This window comes from Sus scrofa, chromosome 6 (assembly GCF_054392235.1).
Source record: "Sus scrofa isolate SSC_HxYL_T2T_F1_AM1 chromosome 6, Sscrofa_HxYL_maternal_Yorkshire_Landrace_v2.0, whole genome shotgun sequence".
Taxonomy (NCBI): Eukaryota; Metazoa; Chordata; class Mammalia; order Artiodactyla; family Suidae; genus Sus; species Sus scrofa.
Window position 1 is genome coordinate 103,440,141 of NC_139388.1, and position 16,401 is coordinate 103,456,541.

The following is a 16,401-nucleotide window of genomic DNA, read 5'->3' on the forward strand; positions in this document are numbered from 1 at the left end:
TCACATCTCGCCCAGGGCTGAAGGCTTATAATTTATTTATTTTTTGTTTATTTTTTGTTTTTTTTTTTGTTTTGTTTTGTTTTGTTTTGTTTTTGCCATTTCTAGGGCCACACCAGTGGCATATGGAGGTTGCCAGGCTAGGGGTCCAATTGGAGCTGTAGCTGCCGGCCTACGCCAGAGCCATAGCAACGTGGCATCTGAGCCACGTCTGCAACCTACACCACAGCTCACGGCAACGCTGGATCCTTTAACCCACTGAGCAAGGCAAGGGATCGAACTAGCAACTTCATGGTTCCTAGTTGGATTCGTTAACCACTGAGCCACGACAGGAACTCCCAAGGCTTATAATTTAATGCATGGGGCTCCTGGGGCATCTGGTTTCTGACAGGGCTCAGGCTCTCACTCTAAGGTTGGACCCTGATGACGGTGCTTCAGACTGGGGGACCAACCCTGGATGGCCAGGCCTGAGTGGTTGGCTCCACCATGCCCTCCAGACTCCCAGGTGGCCCACCGGCCACTCTTCCTGCACTGGGAACAGAGGGAGCGACTAGCCTGAAAAACCGGATGTGACCCATCAGCTACTGGAAAAGCAGGCGGCACATCTCTCTAAGCAAACTACTCAGAGGCAGAGTGACATTTCCATGCTTGAAATGTTCATATCATAAGACCCTAGGACATGCTAATCAATGGCAAGCAGAGCAGAAACCTTTCTGCTCAAGGATGGATGGTACCACTGGTGACTCAGTTAGGTCATGCATGCAAAAGAGCCTGCAGTGACTTCTGGGCTGCTCTTTCAGCTCGAATTTCCTGGGGCAGAAAGAAACCTCCTCCTCATATAGTTCTCTGGTATATGAAGGCCAAGGGAATTGTTTCAATCAAAAATCGAAGTACTGGCTCTCAAAATGAATTTTTGTATCATTCCTTCAAGTGAGAAGTTGTCTGATAGATACAGTTTATATGCCAAATTATTGGAATTTCTGAGGCAATTTTTTTGGCTATGCCTAGGGCATGCAAAAGTCCCCTGGCCAGGGGTCAAACCCATACCACAGCAGCAACCAGAGCCACAGCCATGACAATGCTGGATCCTCAACATGCCGAGCCACCAGGGAATTCCTCTGGGGCATTTTTTTTTTTTTATGGTCACACCTGTGGCACATGTAAGTTCCCGTGGGCCAGGGATCGAATCTGATTCACACATGCCACAGCTGCAGCTGTCATAGATCCTTTAACCTACTACCCCAAGCTGGGGATCAAACCCAAACCTCCATAGTGACCCAAACCATTGCAGTTAGAATCTTAACCCATTACACCACAGCAGGATCTCCAACCTCTAGGGCATATTAATGGATTACAAAGACAAGTAAAGTATTTGAGGCTGGTGGCACAGCAGATTAAGCCCATGGTATTGTCACTGCTATAGTACAGGTTTGATCCCTGGCCCAGGAACTTCTGCATGCCATGGGTGCAACCAAAAATTAGAAACTGGGATGGTTTCAGAAACACTAGAGCATATGGTACCCTTCCTAGTAAAATTCACTGCCAACACGGAAGCCAGGAAAAAGTGGAATTTTTGGAAAGGGTAAATTTGGAGACACTGCCAAAACGTGGACTCTTCCTGTCCTTGCCCTACAGCCTGTCATGTCCGGCCAAATGCTGTCAATAGATGAGAAACAAGGCATCCTGGGTGGTGCCCAGCGGGTGACACTGTATTTCATGCCATCGATGTGACAAGCCACATATGCTGCTCATTCTTGCAAATGTCAACTCGTCCTTTCAAAACCTAAAAATGAAATAGAGTGCGTTTTAAACATTTATGCACAGATCAGTCAAGGACATGGCTTCAAGGATGTGAGGACGAAGCTGTTTTTATGGTGTGGCTGGCAGGTTCCTAGTAATCTTCCAAGTTCTAACTTGCAGTGCAGCAGGGCGCTGACTTGCCGTAGCTTCTAGCTCTAGCACAAATGGGACTTAAGGTTAGGCAGCCTCCTGCAAGAGGCTTTTGACCTGACATCTGAGTAAGGCCACATGATGGCCACAGTGTGGAACATTTGTGAATTTTACAACATATGCAAGCCTTTGTTGTCACCTTTAAGTAGCCATTGGGTGTATTCTTCAGAATGGGCTGAGTTAGGCTTCAGAACAACAACAACAAAATCTTTTAACAAGGGTGTACTTCTTGTTTGTGGTAGAGACCCAACGCAGGTCAGGAGGTATAGTGGACTAACCTGTTCACTGTGGTCACTCGAGAACCAAGGCTGCAGAGGCTGGGGGCCTAGGGGAGTTAACATCCGTGGTTCAGACCAGAAGTGACACCCATCACTTCTGCTCTCCTGTGTTAGTCAGGACCAGTCACACATCCCTGTTGAATGGAAAGGAAGTTGACATGGGGTCTTCCATGCATCTGGAGGAGAGGAGACTGGAGGTGAAAACGAGTCATATCTATCAGGTTTTAGAACTGCATTCATTCACTCATTCATGCTTCTACAGAGCCTGTTCTAAATACCATTCTAGGCCCCATAGGAGACACATGTAAAGTCTATTCCTCCTCAAAATCAGGAGATGCTGTACCTAAGGCTGGGAAAGATGAGAGTGGAGACCTTGATGGCCTGTACACAATGACATCATTTGGAATCTGCTCTTTCATAAAAGGTGGAGAATGCTTTCCCAGATTAGAGGCAGATGAGACAGCAGTGCCTACCTGCAAATGCAGGAACTACATGTGACCCTTACCATTGAGCCCTAAGCAATCACCATCTCACCAGATCTGCCAGAGCTCTGTGCCTGGGCCTGGCAACCAAAACTGGGTGGGAAGGGACAGGGTTCAGAGAAATGTTTAAGATGTGAAAACAAGAATATCCTGGTTGATGATTTAGAGTCAGCTTTGAGGCAGGGCTGGATCTGCCATTATGATGGCTTCTCATAGCATTGTCTCAAGAATTTCTCTTGATTTTGTTATTATGCTTGAAAGTCAACGGATTTGAGATTCGCCTTGGTTATTGGGTAGCTTCTTTCAAAAATATAGAGACCGCTCAGATGATTCTGAAGCTGATAACCATTGAGAGTAGACCCACTCACTGAGATATCTTTATCTTTGACCACCTAGCTGAGCTGGGGGAGAGGGGTTGGATTGAGGGCTGGGTAGGAAGATTAGGGGTAAAGGTCTTGGGGCACCACTAGTAAACTGGGTGCCTGGGGGAAGAAACCCACTAATCCAGGGAAAGAGGTAGCTATTCAGACTCCCACTGGGCTGACTAGTCCTTGGATGGTGGGAGGTCAGGGAGGATGGTTCTTTGAGTCCCTGCTCAGTGCCAGGCACCATGCCAGGAGCTTCACATACATTCAGCTCATCACATCCTCACAACAGCACCATTTTACAAGAGGGCAACTGAAGTTCCAAGATGATAAGGAATTTGTTCAAGGGAATGGCAAGAGTCAGAGTTGGAATTGAAGGCCCCATGGTCTTTCCCTGATGCCACCTTCCTTCTGGCTACTGACCTCTTGAAACCAAGTGGGACACTGCAAGGCCCTCCTGGGTACAGGCCCCTACATGTCCCCACTTCTCATTTATAGAAAAAGCTTTCATCTCCCAGGCCTTCCCCAAGTTCCAAAGAGCTGACTTAAACAGTTAACGATTAAAGGAGTGGAAAATGCAGAAACATAGGAAAGCAGCCAAGCAAAAACAATAATAATAGGTTAAACAATAGAATCACAGGCCTCCTGTCTCCTTCTGAAGGATTACACTTAGCAATCTGATGCACATCTTTGAGATGTTCTGCAGAAACCAAAACCCCACCTGGTGGAGGATGGTGACTACAAGCTGACCACAAGTGCACAGACCCCAGACTGGTTGAACCAGAAGGTTGATGAGTAAGATTCCCAAAACATCATCCTGTTACCTCACCAGCCAATCATAAAGATGTCCATAGCTGATTACCCACCCCACAACCCTCACCCCTAATGTTGGGTTTAAAACTCTTTTCTAAAAGCCATCAGGGAATTTAGATCTTTTGAGCACAAGCTGCCCATTCTCTTTGCTTGGTGCCCTGTGAATAAATGCTACACTGTCCTTCACCACAGCCTGATGTCTGCAGATCAGCGTTGCTGAATGTCAGGTGAGTGGACTGGTTTAGTTTGGTAACACTCTCTCATTCCTGCAATGGTGGCCTCCTGGTGTCCAGAGGTGACTAGGCCTGGAAGAACCAGAATTCTCTGACAGTGAAGTCCAGTAGGCTTTGATGGGCCAGCTCAGAAATCTCCCTTCTATAGTTGATATTTTCCTGTGGCGAAAGGGACACTGAGCTCCAGGTTTGCTCATTTACAAAAGCATTTGGGAGAAAAAGCCCACCAATCCTAGAAGCCTGCTCATTAATTAACCTTCTTAAAGATAGCCAAGTTGTCTTATGATATTATTTTCATAGATAGTTCTGTAATATATGACTGTTAAACTTGGGGCTCTTTATTCCTGACTAACTTCTTGGGGTAAAAATTTCAGAGTGTTACTTAATGAGTATTCAGTCACCTCTCGTGTGTTTGATGAATACCACGCATTTTCTAGGATAGATTGAGCTGGTTCAAATCTGCTCCATGTTACCTATTAAAACTCTCTGGGAGTGGGTCATGATTTCTGAAATGTTTCATCTTAGGTTCTGAAAAAATAGAGTACTATAATGAATAAGGATCACTTTTTTTTGTGAAGTTTGCAGGTAAAGACACCTGGGTTCACCTGGGTTCCTTCTAGAATCAGATCTGCCACTAGTTAGGGATTAATGGATGGGGATATTCTTTAAACTTTCTGGGTCTCAGACAGTTTAAACCTGAGCCTGGAAAATCAGTGTACTGAAGTGTAGGGTTTCTAAGTTTGCTCAGCGCTCTGGGGTGCTAGGATCTGTGAACCATGGGATTGCTGAAAAGACCAGCTCAGGATTATTTGAGGTTCTGGGCCTTTAAATTAGGAGATGCCATGCTCTGGCCAACCTCCTACTGCCTGGGTGGACATCTGGTGTGTTATTTTCCATTTGGCACCTGTTCTGGTGTGTGATCAAATATTCCAGACAGAATAATTTCTCAGAGCAGCAAAAGGCTGCCCTTGGTTCTCCAGGGACTTGGAAGGTAATGAAAACAGGTGCAGGAAGAAATAAAGCACCTAATGTCATTGGCTGCTCTTCGGGAGGACTTATCATCATTATGAGGCTACTAAGGCATCCGTTTGAGGGCAAAGGAATCACAAAAATGTGACCTGCTAGAAACTGCCTATTCAGAGAAGAGACTTAACAAGACTTTTTGCACGAAGGTCCAAGAACTTTAGAATTAAAATATATGTTAGTGAACTCAAGTTCGTGTGCCAGACACACAGTGAAGCCAAACAAACTGAAACATCAAAGTCTGGAGCAGAGGAAGATTTTTTGCAGGGTCAAGCAAGGAGAACTTGTGGCTTAGTTTCAAAAAACCCAAATTCCCCATGCTTTTGGGGGAGAAGTTTTTATAGGCAAAATTTGAGGCAAGAGCTGCAGGGGGTGTGACTTTCTTCTGATTGGTTGTTGGGGAGGTCACAGGGTGCCACTCAGGACTTGTGCTCAGCCTGAAGTTACCATCCTTCCCCTGGGTGGGGGCCTTAGTTCCTGCAGAAGAGTTCAAAGATGTTGGTCTATATTTCCCATGAGGAGGAACCAGGACCCAGCTTTAAATCGCTGCACTATTGTTTCTTTCTCTTTTTGTTGAGGGGGGAGCATGCCTGTGGCATGTAGTAGTTCCAGGGCCAGGGTTCAAACAGGTGCCACATCAGGGACTTGAGCCACAGCAGTGAAAACACTAGATCCTTAAACCACTGACCCACCAGGGAACTCCTATATCCCCCACTCTTGTATATAAGTTCTTTTGACTGCTTGGCCAATACAGGTACCAATACAACTAGTACCAGTTTCTAGACCCACACCCTAAGAAACTAGCAGCTAGATCCTTAACCCGCTGCACCACCAGGAAACTCCTGCACTATTATTTCTTGGTTATTTTTCCTCTGTTTATGTGTGTTTCCTTACTTCCCTGATTAGCAGCTGCTTGGATCTATCCTTTGGAACTCAGGGAAGATCTCAGGAGTCTGAATGAAGCCTATTTCCTACAAACAGAAAATGAGGGACATGGAAAGGATTCATACCTGGGAGGCCTCTGCCAGGTCTTGCTTGGTTTCAGAAGGATGAGAATTTGTTGCTCCTGACTTTCCTGTACCTACACTTCAGTGCTTTGGCCTTCCAGTGCTTTTGGAAACCTTCCTGCTCAAAGATTAAAACCTCAGATGCTATGTGAAATTACCTTGTTTTTCCATGACTCCTTCTCTTTGGTCAATTCAAGCTGCTTTGAGATACCAAGGTATTGTTTGCTCAAGTCAATTCAATAATTAAAAAAATAAGTGAAGGAGCTCCCCAGTGGTTCAGCAAGTTTGGGATCTGGCATTGTCACTGCTGTGGCTCAGGTCACTGCTGTGGCACAGGCTTGGTCCCTGGTTTCGGAACCTCCACATGCTGAAGGCAAAAGCCAAAAAAAAAAAAAAAAAAAAAAGAGGGTGGGATGCATTTTAATCTAAATCATCCAAATTGAGATATAGGACTCTCTGCCTTTCTTATGGTCACCTCACCTCAGGTTGTTTCCTCCTAAACATTACACCTGGCTGAGCCCCTGGGGAAAGGGAGAGTGGGGGTGATGTGATGAAAGAAATTGGCAAAGGCCTGGGGCTTAAAAAACCAGCACTGCCCAGGGCCTATGGGCTGGTTCTATTTGCTTGGGAGTCTCCGAATTGCTGGAGGGAATTGCAAGAAGTAAACCTAGAAGAATAGAAAGGGATCTGATTTTGGAAAACTTAAAATTTCAGCCTAAAGACTTTGGACTTTGGTCTAGAGGCAGTGGAAACTTTTGATCAAGGGGTAATACAATCAAAATAGTGCTTTAAGAATAGAAACATGCTGGGTAAATTTAAGAGTTTATTTGCAGGTTAACTACTTGGCAGAAAGCCTTGGGTCAGCAGGGACAAGGTGGGTATTCAAAGCCAGAGTCTTAGCAACTACTGCTATGAGACTAGGCAGGATCCTGCAGGGCTCTCCTGGGTACAGATGCCCCTCCGTGACCCCCATTTGTAGATTGCAGATAAAAGCTTTGGTCTCCTAGACCTTCCCTGAATTCCAAAGAGGAGAGTCAGGCAGTTACTAATTCAGGGAGTGAGGGAATGGAAAAAGAAAGGGGAAGCAGTCAAGAAACAGTAGTTCAGGAGTTCTTGCTGTGGCTCAACAGTAGCAAACCCAATTAGTATCCATGAGGACATGGGTTCAATCTCTGGCCTTGCTCAGTGGGTTAGGGATGTGGTATTGTGAGCTGCAGCATTGGTTGCACATGTGGCCGAAGCCTGCATGGCTGTGGCGTAGGCTGGCAGCTGCAACTCCAATTTGACTCCTAGCCTGGGAACTTCCATATGCCGAGTGTATGGCCCTAAAAAAGACCAAAAAAACCCCAGTACTTCAGAGATAAAACAGAGTCCCAGTTCCTTTTCAAGGGACACGATTTACAATCTGATGTGCATCTTTGAGTTGTTCTTTAGGAACTAAGACCCCCCACTCGGTGGAGGATAGTGACCACCTGCTCTCCACAGGTATAGACCCCAGACAGGTTGGAAACAGAAGATTCTTGAGACACCACTCTATTACCTCACCACCAGCCAATCAGAAGACAGCCACACCCCCTGCGGCCCTCACCCCCAATGTTGCCTTTAAAAACTCTTCCCCAAAAGTCATTGGGGAGTTGGGACCTTTTGAGCAAGAGATGCTGGTTCTCTGTGCTTGGCCCTGCAGTAAAATGTCCTCTGCTTCAAACTCTGGTGTGTGGGTTTGTTTGGCCTGTGGTCCATCAGGTACACAATCTTAGTTCTGACAATACCAGGACTTTTATTGGCTCAGGTAATATCAGTCACCTGCTCTTTGGACTATATTACCATCTCGTGTGTACTGAGAGCTATAACCAGGTAGCCAGGTCACAAACCCACTGGAGGGGTCCGTGAATATTGCATGATAAATGCTCAGGACATATTTTTTCTTAGAAATGATGAGACAGGAATTTAAAATGGAAACCAAGGGGGGAAAGAGCCAGATTTGTGAACCCTTGATTTGTCCTCAGTTTTAAGGGATTATCTATGGAGTGAGGAGTAGAATTTGTATTTGAGACAGAAGCAGTATGTGTGAAAACTTACACTTGTTTCTTTTAACATCTGTTAGAGCGTATTTCTAAACTCATAAAATATAGACTCGGGTCATGAATAACCACAAATACATACATCTTCTGATCCATTTAGCTCTTTTCTTTGCTGGAGTAATCACAATGATGCCCAAACGACCAACCTGGTCAATGAAGACTTGTGCCAATGAGGTCAAAATCTGCATCCATTAAGAGGGGCATTCCTGTCCGCAGGACCAGACTACTCAAGGTGGCTGTTCTCTTGTTCTCTGTACATTGCTTGTCCAACCAGTGCCTACTTCACCTGTACCCTACTCATAAGGCTGGCCTTCCCATATACTTGCCCCCTGCTCCCGAGCTAGTGATTGTTTTTATCAAAGGGGCAGTGAGGGGCGTGCCCCTCACTGGTTTCCTTGGTAACTAGTGAGCCCACCTGATGTCAAGTTCCCCTACAACTGGCAACCTCTCCTCCCTGCTGGAGTGAAGTCTGCTGCCCTGTCCTGCCCACTGTCCGCCACACACAGTGGGATGTTGCACCAGGACCTGGCTTCAGACGTGTAAGCTCCCCCATCCATTACACCATGGGTGTCTTTGTCAATGCCTCCAGGCTCTTTTTTTTTTTAATGGCCCTTGTACTAGATATTGTCTTTCATATTTCCAGTACATGTATTGCATATTTGGCAACATTTTTGTTTTTTGGGGTTTTTTGTTTTTTGGTTTTTTTTTTTGCTTTTTAGGGCCACACCTCTGGCATATGGAGCCTCCCAGGCTAGGGGTCCAATTGGAGCTACAGCTGCCGGCCTACACCACAGCCACAGCAACACCGGATCTGAGCCTCATCTGCAACCTACACCACAGCTCGTGGCAACGCCAGATCCTTAACCCACTGAGCAAGGCCAGGGATCGAACCTGCAACTTCATGGTTCCTAGTCAGATTCATTTCCGCTGCGCCACGATGGGAGCTCCTAGCAATGTTTTTGGAACCTGGAAATATCCACCTAAAGTTAGCCATTAACTAACCAATATCAATCTCATTCAGTTGAATAAATGCAGACCAAGTATAAAGGATTCCAGGAAAAGAGGGTAGAGTTATCAAAGGATGCTTACAGGAACAAGATTTTCATTAATAATAGTAGTTATTATTTCCTCCCTTGGGAAGGGCAGCCACTGATTTTTTGAATCTCGAACGCGAAGTACATTTAGTGGTATGTTTCCTGATTTGTTTCTTATGTTTCCTACGTTGTCTCTGCTTAGAAAAAGGATTGGTTGGAACAGACTCAGGTCAGACATATCACAGGTGAATAAAGTTTAAAAAAAAAAAAAGCAAAAAAACAAAAACCAGGTTAGCAACATAGTGAGAAATATCTGATGTGTTAAGTATACTCCATTACGCTTGTTCATGTCTTTTATGTGTTGACACTGGTCTTCCCGAAGAGACACGTGTTAATCAGGCAAAGCTTGAGGACTAGACCTACAGCAGGAGAGAGAACACCCCAGGGTCCTCTTAGCTGTGTCACCAAAGGACAGATTAGAAAGGGCATTCAAAGGGCATTATGGTCTGGATTGAGTGGGGTTTTTTTTAAATCTTTTATTAACATATAGTTGATTTACAATGTTGTGCCTGAATTGAGTGATTTTAACATGTATCTTAGAAGGCCAGGCATGGGACGCGTTTGAGCAAAGTTTAAGACTTCAGGAGTTCCCGTCGTGGCTCAGTGGTTAACGAATCCGACTAGGAACCATGAGGTTGCGGGTTCGGTCCCTGCCCTTGCTCAGTGGGTTAACGATCCAGCGTTGCCGTGAGCTGTGGTGTAGGTTGCAGACGCGGCTCGGATCCCGTGTTGCTGTGGCTCTGGACTAGGCCGTAGGTCGGTGGCTGCAGCTCCGATTCAACCCCTAGCCTGGGAACCTCCATATGCTGCGGGAGCGGCCCAAGAAATAGCAAAAAAAAAAAAAAAAAAAAAAAAAGACTTCATAGTTTTGAACTGAGAAGCAAGTGACAAGGGTCTTGAAGTGACCCTTGAAGAGCAAAGCTGTTAGTTTGATAAGAAGAGACTGGTACGACTTCATAGTTTTCTCTTCCAGGAGCACTTCCGAAGGTATTCTTGCTTACTCCAGGGTTGTTCAACACAGGGGCAGTTTTCACTGTCATCCCTCATTCCTCTGCTTTCTTTTCCAGGTTCATACGCAATCTGGGAGCCAGGAGAGGAGGTGGGGCTGCTGCTGGGGCACCTGCTGTCATGGGAGGGAGGGGTCTCTGCAGCACCTGCCGCACTAGGGAAAGGCCCTGGGCATCTTCGGTACATCCATCCAGACATCCCTGTCCCCCGTCTCAGGATCCCAGGGTTTCTCCAGGGGGCCCTGCTTTGGCTGCGGTGCCACCTCTCTAGAGCCCAAGGCTTCCAACAAAGTGGTCTTCAGCTTACATCCTGGCTGGCTGTCCTTCTTCTGCGGGAGATAAAGACCCTTTTGAACTGTCATAGAGACCCAATGTTAACAGGCCTCAGTGGCTCATTCTTCTGCTGGGCATCAGGGCAGCTCAGTGGCATCCAGCCCACGCTGCTGGTTTTGTAGGCATTTTTCCACCTGTTTTTGTTGGTTGATTGGTTGGTTGGTTGTTTTTTGCTGCACCTGCAGCATGCAGAAATTCCCAGGCCAGGAGTCGAAGCTGAGCCACAGCAGTGACAAGGCTGGACCCTGAGCCACCAGGGAACTCCACTAAATTGGTATTTAAATCTGACTAAATTGGAGTTCCCATTGTAGCTCAGCAGTAACAAACCTGACTAGTATCCATGAGGATGCAGGTTCGATCCCTGGCCTTGCTCAGTGGGGTAAGGATCGGGCATTGCTGTGAGCTGTGGTGTAGGTTGTAGGTGCAGCTCTGATTCAACTAGCCTGGGAATTTCCATATGTTGAAGGTGTGGCCCCAAAAAGAAAAAAAATCTGACTAAATCATCTAGTTTCAAATTCAATTTGGAAAGAAATGTGTGTGACTAAAATATTAAAATATTAGCTCCCTCTTCAAAAGGCACCCCTGACCTCATCATGTGTTTCTTGTGATTTCCAAGGAAAACCCGCTCCCCGCAGCCTGACCTGGCCTGGGGTGCTGGCCCATCTTCCCTTGGATGACGTTCCCTCTGCTTTGCTCTTCCCTCTTCCTGGAGTTCCTTTTCCTTTCACTCCACTAAGCAACACCCCCTGGGTATTCAAGATCCAGATGAAACTCTCCCTTGCTTTCCTGATCCCTGAGTTGGCATGAGTCGGGGCTGCAAGATTTCCTGGAAGGACAGAAGGGGGTCCTCCGGCCCCTGGAACTGTGCTGACCACACTCACACTACTCCTGTCCCCCAGCAGAGCACACGCCATCATCCTTCTGTTCACACGTCTCAGTTTCTTGGGTTGCAAAACAAGTCACCATGGACTTGGCAGCTTAAAACAACAGTGTGTTCTCTCAGTGAACCAGGAATCCAGGCACAGCAGGCTCTCCACCAGGCCTGCTTCTCAGCAGGAGGCTCCCCCGGAGAAGCATCAGCATCGGAACTCACGCAGTTCCTGGAAAATGTTTCTTTGTGGAGGTACATCTCATGGCAGTTTCCTTCTGGAAGCTTTCAAGGAGAGAAAGCCTCTAGAGCAAGTCTCCCCACTCCCTGCCCCATCCAGTGGAGGCTAGTGTAACTTAACACAGTCCATCCCCTGTCACACACTTGGGTTAGAGCAAGTCGGGGTCCGAGGGGAGCAGGGGGTGGGCAGGGGGAACCCCACCTGTGGATCCCCCACCCACCCCCCTGTCCGGGTCTGTCTGTACCCACTGGTGGAGGTTCAGTCTCAGCCAGATTGGGTCATGTTCTAACTGCTAAGGGGCGGATGCCAGGGTTCTAATCTTACTCTCACTGAACCCCAAAGCCATATTCTTGCCAGGAGACTGTGTTCACTGATCTCATTACGGAGAGAAGGGCCAAGGGGTGGAGCTACCGGGATTCTGTGGAAGCTCCAGCTTCTGGTGCTTCAGTCTTCTGAGGCCCTGGCAGAGCCCAGGGCTGGATTCAATTCTTGCAGGCCCTGAATCTTTACCTCAATGCAAAATAAAAGACACGAGATTGCTAGAGCCCCTCCCAGGGCCTAACAAGGAGCCCTGCCAGGAGGGGCTTTGCAGCTGAAGCTCCTTGCCTTTGTGTAAATCTGCCTCCGGTTGCTATGTCTAGCCATTAGGCTTTCCCTGGGGTTGTTAATGTTATTCTGTTACAGGCCTGGGCCATAGCAGGCATTCCTGTCGATTAAAAAAAAGCAAAAGCAAAAAATAAACGTACAACCTTAAAGTTGGGAATTATGTTTTGTTCAGTGGAGGAAACTGAGAACTTAGCCTGTGACACAGCATCTCAGAAAACTCTGAGGGGCTGCTCTGAAGAGGCAAGGGGGGAGCCGGGATATCAAGGAGTTTTTGCAACAAAAACCAGGTAGTGGGAACATCAAATGATTATCGTTAATTAAGGAAAACCAGACATCTCAAGTTAAGGAATTTAGCGCTTTTCTATGTACGGGAGGATGCAAAGTCTGGGCTCACTGGAATCATCCCTTTGATGTGCATCTCAGTTCTCTGGGGCCAGAATCCTGTGCTTCTCACCCTGGGTCTCCATGGGTACCCCTGTGGAGGGAGGTGGGTGTGGCTGCAGTGGCTAATGGCTTGATGGCAGGTGACCTGCCTCCTGCGTCAGGGCAGCTGTCATGAGATGGCTGGATGGCTGCAGCATCCTTTGTTTACTGAAATAGCAGCAACATTTCTCACTCATATTCTAAACCAATGCCCATCACTAGTCAGCAGAACCAACCCCCGGGCACAACCCCTTCTCCCATGATTTGCTTGCTCACTCACCCCACGTCCAGGGCCCCCCACGCAGTGGCCGCTCTGCTGCTCCCCATCCATCAGCCAGCTCTCCTCTACTTCCTCTCCAACCAGCTGGGCTTCCACAGTACAAACTCCCTGATTCTTTGTCCTTTTTGTTGCACTTACTGGCAAAACCGCAGTTGTGGAAGAGATAAAACAGCATCACATACACTTGGGTTCTCTCTGCTCTGGGGGTTACGCCCAGAGCCCCTGGTCCAAGGGTACGCTGGACCAGGGGCTCTGGGTACGTGCCCCTGGCGCTGCAAACCTGCCCGTGTGGCTTGCTGAGTCTCTGGTGCCCTCTGTCTCTCACTCTCCAGGTCACAGGGTCACACCTCACCTGGCCTGGTCTCAGATGCCCACTCTCCTCCTCCTCCCTTCAGCAAGTGACTAAGGAAATCCAGGTGGCAGCTGGACCTGCCCTTGCCAATCTGCTGCCATCTTTGCCCACCTCCTTTCCCTTCACCTTTATGATCTCCCTCCAGAGAGATGCCAAGGTGCCACTCCCCATCTGTGCTCTGGGTGCCACCTGCCTCCCTCCTCCATCTCCTGCCCTCTCAGAAACCACACACTCTGGGTCATTCTTTTATTTTTCCTTTGCATTAACCCTTTGATCTTTTCTGTTCCACTCCTTCCTCCCAAAGGGCTCTTTGTCCTCAGTTTTTTTGTTTTGTTCTGTTTTGTTTTGCTTTTTGGGGCCGCACTGGTAGCATATAGAGGTTCCCAGGGTAGGCGTCAAATCGGAGTTACAACTACCGGGCTATGCCACAAGCCACAACAACGTGGAATCTGAGCTGCATCAGTGACTTACACCACAGTTCACAGCAACGCCGGATCCTTAACCCACTGAGCGAGGCCAGGGATCGAACCCACAACCTCATGGTTCCTAGTCTTTTGTTTCCACTGCAGCACAACAGGAACCCCTGTTGTCAGTTTTAAAATATCTGCAAGCCAAACCTTTATCATCTACTTTTAAATATCTGCAAATCTTTCTGGAAAATTGTCAGAAATAGCAGATCTACCCTGTGTGAGGCTGGCTCCACACGGCAGCTCAGCATATCCATGATCAGGCTGCCCAGCAGAACATCAGTTGCCATCTTGTCTTCCTTGAGCCTCATGGCTCCTCCTCTGTTTCCATCAGGCCACGACTCGAAGCATCCCTAGCTCCTTCCTTGGCTCCCTTGTCTTCCTGCTCTACCCCTCCACTTGGCTCCCTTCTCCATATCCGTGGCTCCTCAAACCACCCTCGGCCCCTCAGATCCTTCTTGTGGCTCATTTTTTTCTTATTGCAGTCAGATGGAAAAAAACTCTACTTTTTCTCTTTTTTTCCAATTTTTTTTTTCTTTTTTGGCCCCCACATGACATACAGACTTCCCAGGCCAGGGATCTGACCTGAGCCTCAGTTGAAACCCACACTTCAGCTGTGGCAATGAAGGGTCCTTAACCCACTGTGCCAGACTGGGGATCAAACCTGCATCCCAGTGCTCCAGAGATGCCATTGATCCCGTTGTGCCACAGCAGGAACTCCTTGCAATTTTTCATTGTGATAAAACTCACATGACATGAAACTCACCATGTTTAAATTATGAAATCTGTGGACTTTAGCATCCTCACAATGCTGTGCAACTATCACCACTATCTGCTTCCAGAACATCCCTGTCACCCCAAAAGGGAACTAGGTCCCTGTCCACAGTCACTCCCCAGCCCTCCATCTCCCTATTCCCGGCAACTGCCAATCTGCTTTCTGTCTGTGTTGTAACGTGCACCAGCACTCCATTCTTCTTTATGGCCAACTAATATACCATCGTATGGATGTACCCCACTTTAGCCATTCACCAGTTGATGGATATTTCAGTTGCTTATATCTTCGGCTATTGTGAATAATGCGGCTATGAACATTTATGCACAAGTTTTCGTCAAACATGTTTTCACATCTCTTGGGTATGTGTGTGCCTAGAAGTTGAATTGGTAGCACCATGTTAAATGTTTTAGGAACTGCCAGACCATTTTCCACAGTAATTGCACCATTTTGCCTTCATATGAGGGTTCTAGTTTCTCTACATCCTTGCCAACACTTGCTATTTTCCCTTTTTTTCTTATTATAGTCCTCCTAGTGGAAATCGCCCCCTTTTCCATTTTCTACACGTTATTCATTGCCGAATCCTCTGAGTTCATTTCCTATATTTCACACATCTGTCCACTTTCTCCACTCCCACTTCCACCAATCTTATCCACCTCTCACTAGTATTTTGACTTGTGGTAAATAACAGATATTACTACAAGTGTAACACATCTCTCGAGCCTTCAGAAGTGTGACTGGTGTGTAGTCAGCTTTCAGAAGGTGTTAGCTTCTGCATCTCTGTTGCTGTTTGTTTCAGACAGAGACAAAGTGCCTGTGAGACCCTGTGTGGCTTGGTCCCTCGTTCTCTGAGCTTTGATCTGGCAGAGGCCTCCTGGCTCTCTGCTCCAATCCAGACCCCCTTGTTCCAAGTTTTCCTATGCTCTGTGCTTCCTCCCATCCTGTGACCTTGGCCAATACCTTACTTCTCTTTCCTCTTTATCTTGTTGCCCAAACTCAGCCTCTGCCCACGGGTGCTGAAGAGAAACACGGAGACATAGTTTTGGACAAAGGAGAAAACAATAGCTTTTATTGCTTTGCCAGGCAAAGGAGGCCACAGCAGGCTAATGCCCTCAACACTGTGCCCTCCTTTAGGGAAGAACTGCAGGGAGTCTAAAAGGAGAAAAACAGGGTTTCAGAGAAGAATCAGGGTTGGGGCAGACATACATTCTTTTTCTTTGGGGGAATCTTGGTCAGGGAAGCTGGCGTCAGGAGATCCCAGTGTGATCCTGGTGGTGGTCTTCTGTGTTGTTTTCTAGAACAACAAATAGTACTTGGAAAACGGGGCATATGGATCAGCGATTAGAACAAACTAGGAAAGTTCCTGAAAAACTCATGTGCTAAGAACCTTTAACCCGCAGGCAACTGTGCTCAGGGTGCCTAATCTTTAGCTTATAGGTGATTATGTTTAGGGTTCAATCAAACAAGGGAGAAGGACATGGAAGGACTCTAAGCTGTTCAGTTTTAAAGTGTTCATTTCTAAAAGAAGCATAAGGAATATAGCTTTTTTCTTAGGTGTATAAGATGCCTACGTCATTATGTGTATCCCTTAAGAGGGAACCAGTATCCTACCCCAAGGCTGTACTATGGTTGCTTGACTGTTCCTCCCTTGTCTCTGGATCCCCTCCCTTCCCTGATCAGCAACTGTCTGAACCTGCCCCTAGGGACTCAGAGCTGGCCAGGGAGGCTG